The 6,000-nt window shown below is 37.2% G+C and overlaps 1 non-coding gene across 1 annotated transcript; it reads right to left on the bottom strand.

Annotated features, from left to right (window-relative positions):
* Positions 1-2,368: 2,368 nt before the first annotated feature.
* On the bottom strand, positions 2,369-2,472 carry LOC148570745 (small nucleolar RNA R71). Its single transcript, XR_015908933.1, has one exon. It is a non-coding gene; the product is annotated as a small nucleolar RNA R71 (small nucleolar RNA).
* Between the last annotated feature and the right edge of the window lie 3,528 nt (positions 2,473-6,000).

Here is a 6,000-nt window from a genome sequence, read left to right on the forward strand (position 1 = left end):
AAAGACACAAAACCCTATAATCAATATAATCATTCAATGATTTGTTGATTTCAGAACAAAGAGTCAGAATAAAACGAAAAACAAAGAACAAGTGCACACCAAAGTCACTGACCATCAAGAGGGCGACGAGCAGGACAAATCCAATGGAGGATGGGGAGAACTTACTTTCCCATCAGGCAGTGAAACAGTAGACTCAGTTCCAGAACAAATAATCACCCTAACCTTCAAATCAATAACTATTTCAACAAAAATTAAGAAACATCATACTCAAAAATTAAAAAATGGCAGCAGCAGGCCAGCAACATAACAAATCCATTTCAACAACAAAATTTCAACAACACAAAACCAATGATTTATGTCATTTCAGATTTAGAAATCACTAATTATCAGACATTCAAGTTTCAACATAGACTCAACAGAGCATAAAAGGGAATCACTAAACAGTGCCACTAACCTTCAACTGAGAGCAAGACGACGACGACGACACCACGGCAAGCATCTCGAACTCGAAGCCTCGAACAGCGAAGCTAGAAGACAACACGACGACGACGTGCCGAGCTAGGGATTTGGTTTGGAACAGGGGGGAGGAGGAGGCCGCGGAGGCGCCTACAACGATGAGCGGCGGCGTCGAATCCGTTGAAGAGGCAAGGTTTTTGGTTTGGGTTCTGAATTCTTGAAGAAGCTAGGGTTAGTGAGTGGTGAGGGACTTATGGCATTTGATTCGCGAAGGCGTTTGGGGGAGGGAGGTAAGTGACGCGGCGTGGGTTTGTTTTTTTAAGAACTGGCCAATTTCCGGTCCGGCCCAACCGGCCGTTTTCTGCCGGTTCGTCAGTTTTCCAATGGTTTTGAAATTGGCGGTTTTAGGAGGAAGACCGGACCATTTTTTCACCGGTTCCCGGTTTAACCGGTTCAACTGGCCGGTCCGGTCCGATTTTCAGAACATTGGTTTTTCTCTTTCTTCATTAATTCAAAAAATTAAACAAATATCTTTTTATCTTAATTTTCGAAAATTCCAAAAAAATGTCAAATTTTAATTTCAAATCATTATCTTATCTTATCTTAATTTCAAATTTCAAATCTCATCTTTTTAAATCTTTTCAAATCTTTTCTTTTAAATTTGATTCTTTCTTATCTTATCTTTCTTTTAAATTTTAAAATTTAAAATTTTTTCAAATCACTATCTTATCTTTTTATCTTTCTTTAAAATTCAAAAATCTTATCTTATCTTATTTCAAATTCAAATTTTAAAATTCAATTTCAAAATTTAAAATTCAAATTTCAAATTTCAAAATAAAATCTTTTCAAAAATCAAATCTTTTTCAAATCTTTATGTTATCTTGTTTCAATTTTAAAATTCAAAATCAAATCTTTTTAAAAATCTTTTCAAATTCTTATATTTTCTAATTTTGAATTTCAAAATTAAATGTTTTTCAAATCTTCTATCTTATCTTAATTTCAGATCTTTCTTAATTAGTTATTTGTTTCCTCTTTCTTCTTTTTCAAAACTTCCTAACTAATTCCTCTCTCTTCTATTTTTTGAAAACTTCTCTTCTCTTTCTCTCTCTTCTTTTTTGAAAATCACATTCAAGTTTTCAAATCTTTTTAATTTAATTAATAAATATAAATAAGAACAAAAATATTTTAATTTTACTTTCTCTTTTTACTTCTAATTTTCGAATTCTCTACCTTCCTTTATTCGAATTCTTTGTCTCTTCTCTCTATCTTCATTCTTTTTTCTTCTTCACATCTCACAGGGAGTTCTCTATTCTTTGACATAGAGCTCCCATTCTTCTTATTTTTTGTTTTTTTTTTCTTGTTTATGAGCAGGAACAAGGATAAAGAACCTCTCTTTAATCTTGATCCTGAACCTGAGAGGACCCTAAGGAAGCGTTTACAACAAGTTAAAGCACAATACTCCGGAAGAGATCTCACAGAACTTTTCGAACAAGAAATTGAAAGTACAGACATGGCAGCTGAACAAAATAATGGAGCAGATGCAAGAAAAGTTTTTGGTGACTTTATTGCACCAACTTCTAACCTCTATGGCAGAAGTATCTCTATACCTGCCATTTGAGCAAATAACTTTGAGCTTAAGCCTCAGTTAGTCTCTCTAATGCAACAGAATTGTAAGTTCCATGGACTTCCACTAGAAGATCCACATCAGTTCTTCTCTGAATTCTCGTAAATCTATGATACTATTAAGACCAATAGAGTGGATCCTGAGGTCTATAGACTTTTGTTTTTCCCTTTTGCTGTTAAAGACAGAGCTAGGATATGGTTGGATTCTCAACCTAAGGAAAGCATAGACTCTTGAGAAAAGTTGGTCAATAATTTCTTGGCAAAGTTCTTTTCACCTCAAAAGATGAGTAAGTTCAGGGTGGAAGTTCAAACCTTTAGACAAAAAGAGGGTGAATCCCTCTATGAAGCTTGGAAAAGATACAAGCAACTAATCAGGAGGTGTCCTCCTGACATGCTCTCAGAATGGTCTATCATAGGAATTTTCTATGATGGTCTATCTGAGATCTCCAAGATGTCCTTAGATCATTCTGCTGGTGTATCACTCCACTTGAAGAAGACGCCTGCAGAGGCACAGGAACTCATTGAGATGGTTGCAAATAACCAATTCATGTACACTTTTGAGAGAAATCCTGTGAACAATGGGTTAGCTCAGAAGAAAGGAGTTTTAGAGGTTGACACTGTGAATGCCATATTGGCTCAGAACAAAATCTTGACCCAATAGGTCAATATATTTCTCAGCATTTGATTGGAATGCAAGCTGCTGCTGGCAGTACTCAAGACACCTCCTATGATGGAGATGCCTATGATCCAGTGATGACTGCGCATCATGTTAGGTTTTTCTATGCTTTTTCATACAAGAAATTAATGTTTTATGCTTAATTATTGAGTGTTTTAGTGTTTAAATAGTATATTGCTTTGATCTTTTGATTTTATAAATTTGTAGGAAATAAGTAGAAAAAGAAGCAAAAAAAGCACAATTGAAGATTGAGCACGCTTTGAAGATTGAGCACGCTTTGGAACTTTAGGCCATGCTTTTAAAAGCGTGGCCCATGAACCATAAAGCCTTGGCATTAGTAACGTGATACATTAATGCCTTATACATGCATTATCATTGAATTAATAATTAAAGCATGTGTGCATTTAATTATTAATGACAATTGGCAATGAATGAAACAAATGAAGCTTTACGTTAATTACGTAATGCATTGGCATTACTAATTAATCAAATAAAGCTTATGAAAGCATGCATGCATGAAAATATTAACGCCATCAATTCATGAAGCATGCGTTAATATAATATTCAAGGCGATTAACAATATTTATGCATGCAATGAGCCTTTTAAATTGCTAGCATGGGGCCATTAATTAAAAGGAAACTTGGCGTGAAGCAAGAAGAGATAGCGCCACAAGACGCTCCAGAAGAGCGCTACGTTCATGTTAAGAGCGCTACGCTCTCCCTTTTAAGAGCGCTACACTCTTCCTTTAAAGAGCACTTGCGATAGGAAAAAATCGGCTGGCGACGCATACACATGTGTGACGCATACGCGTCCCAAGTACCAAACTGCTGAACGACACGCACGAGTGGGTAACGCGTACGCGTGGGTGCACGAGCGCTCCGCTCTCTTCAAAAGTGCTACGTTCTCCCGGGAGTGTTACTCTGGTTCAATTAATTTCAATCCAAGCCCACTCTAAATGCAAGCAAGCAAGTCCACAAGTGTCAAGCAATCAAGGCTACAAGAATCATCTAGAATAGTTAATTTTCATTTGATTGTAATTTGATTTTAATTTCATTTCAATTTGTAATTTAGGAAAGCCTATATAAAGGCATTAGTTTCATAGAAAAAAAGAAGAAAAAAGGCTTGGGTAGTAGGAGTAGGAGTAGGAGTAGGATAGAAGGCTCTGGTAGAGAGCTTAGCTTAGAATTTCTTTTTCTTTTCTGCACTTTTACATTTGAGTTGTATTGAATTTAGTTTAGCTTTATGCAATTTCAATTTCTACACTTCTCTTTTATAATTGTCCTTTCTGCCATTTTTCATTTCCGTTCATACTGAGATTGATTTACTTTCATGCAATTTAAATTTCCTGCAAGTGTTCTTAGAGCAATGATCAATTGAACCCCACTTCATTAGGGGAAAGAGCTCTATTATGATTCATATGAATTAACTGAAATTCTTCTTCCTCTCAATTCACTTGGGTAGCAAAGTGATAACTTCTGTTTTGATTTGATCCATTCGCTCCGGAAGGGGGTTTGGATCCATTGAATTTTCATGTGATCCTCGGAAGGGGAATCATGGAAATTAGAACTGAAGCTCTATCTCTCACAAATCTCTTAATCAACACTATTCGGGAGGAATTGAGATCTTGAAAATTTGTGTGGCTTATGGATGAGAGAACATGCTTAACCTCTTCTCATGACAATTAGATCAAGGAATTGGCAACATTGACTGTGATTAGAGAGATTGGATTGCCAAGAAATTGGGATCCAATCAATTTCAATCTGCCATAGATCTATTCATATGATTGAGAAGGAAGTTAAGACCCATTTGATTCATTATGGATTATGATATCTCTAATCCCTGATGAGTCTTTCTTTCTGTTAATTGCCTTGAGTCTCATTTAATTGCTTTTATTTCCTGCACCCAAAGCCCTTTACATTTGATGAAATTTACTTTTCTTTCCATTTAAGTTTCTACCATTTACTTTCAGCACTTTACATTCCTTGTAATTCATATTCTGCTGATTCAATTTCACTCAATTCATCAATATTAGCTTAACTAGACTAATCACCATACTAAAATTGCTTGATCCATCAATCCCTGTCGGATTGACCTCACTTTCGTGAGTTTTACTATTTGATGCGACTCGGTACACTTGCTGGTTAGTTTGTGCAGAAATCAATTTTTTGTCATCATCCAGATCAACCCATGATGGAAGAGGTGAATTACATGGGAGAACCCTATGAAAACACCTATAATCCTTCATGGAGGAATCATCCTAACCTTTCATGGAAGGATCAACAGAAGCCTCAGCAAGGCTTCAACAATAATCAAGGTGGAAGAACCTAGAATAGGTTCAACAACAGACCACCATTCCCATCTTCTCAGCAACAGATAGAAAATTCTAAGCAGAGTCTTTCTGACTTAGCAACCATAGTCTCTGAACTCTCTAAGACCACTCACAGTTTCATAACAGAAACTATGTCCTCCATCAGAAATTTGGAGGTACAAGTTGGTCAGCTAAGCAAAAAAATCCCTGAGACCCCTCATAACACTCTTCCTAGTAACACTGAAGTAAACCTAAAAGAAGAGTGCAAGGCCATCATTGTAGAAGTGGAGGCCGAATCTGAAAGGGATAATCTGGCATTGAACGCCAGTAAGGAAGTCCTTACTGGGCGTTCAACGCCCAAGGGTGAGCCATCTCTAGCATTGAACGCCAGTAAGGAGGTCCTTACTGGGCGTTCAACGCCCAAAAAGCCACCATCATTGGCCTTGAACGCCAGTAAGGATGTCCTTACTAGGCATTCAACGCCCAAAAAGTCACCATTACTGGCGTTGAACGCCAGTAAGGATGTCCTTATTGGGCGTTCAACGCCCAAGACAGCACAAAAGCTGGCGTTGAACGGCAGCGAATGTATTCAAGTTGGGTGTTCAACGCCCAAGGAAACACAAGTCCTGGCATTGAATTCCATAATAGAGATAATTTGCAACCCTAAGTCCACTGAGAACTTTCCTATTGAAGAACTGATAACACCCAAGGTTCATGAGGAGCCCATTGAAGTTCCCTTGGATGCTTGGTTGAGGATCATATAATCTGAAGAGTACTCTTCTTCTGATAAGGAAGAGGAAAGCAGGGAAGAGCAAGTTGCTCGACACCTAGGAATTCTAATAAATCTGAATGCCAAGTTGTTTGGCACAGAGCCATTGGAGGAAGAACTTCCATTGCTCACTGATGAGGGGAAAATGATTCCACACAAACTCATCT

Source organism: Arachis ipaensis, chromosome B3 (assembly GCF_059453495.1).
Source record: "Arachis ipaensis isolate K30076 ecotype BB chromosome B3, ASM5945349v1, whole genome shotgun sequence".
NCBI classification, from domain to species: domain Eukaryota; kingdom Viridiplantae; phylum Streptophyta; class Magnoliopsida; order Fabales; family Fabaceae; genus Arachis; species Arachis ipaensis.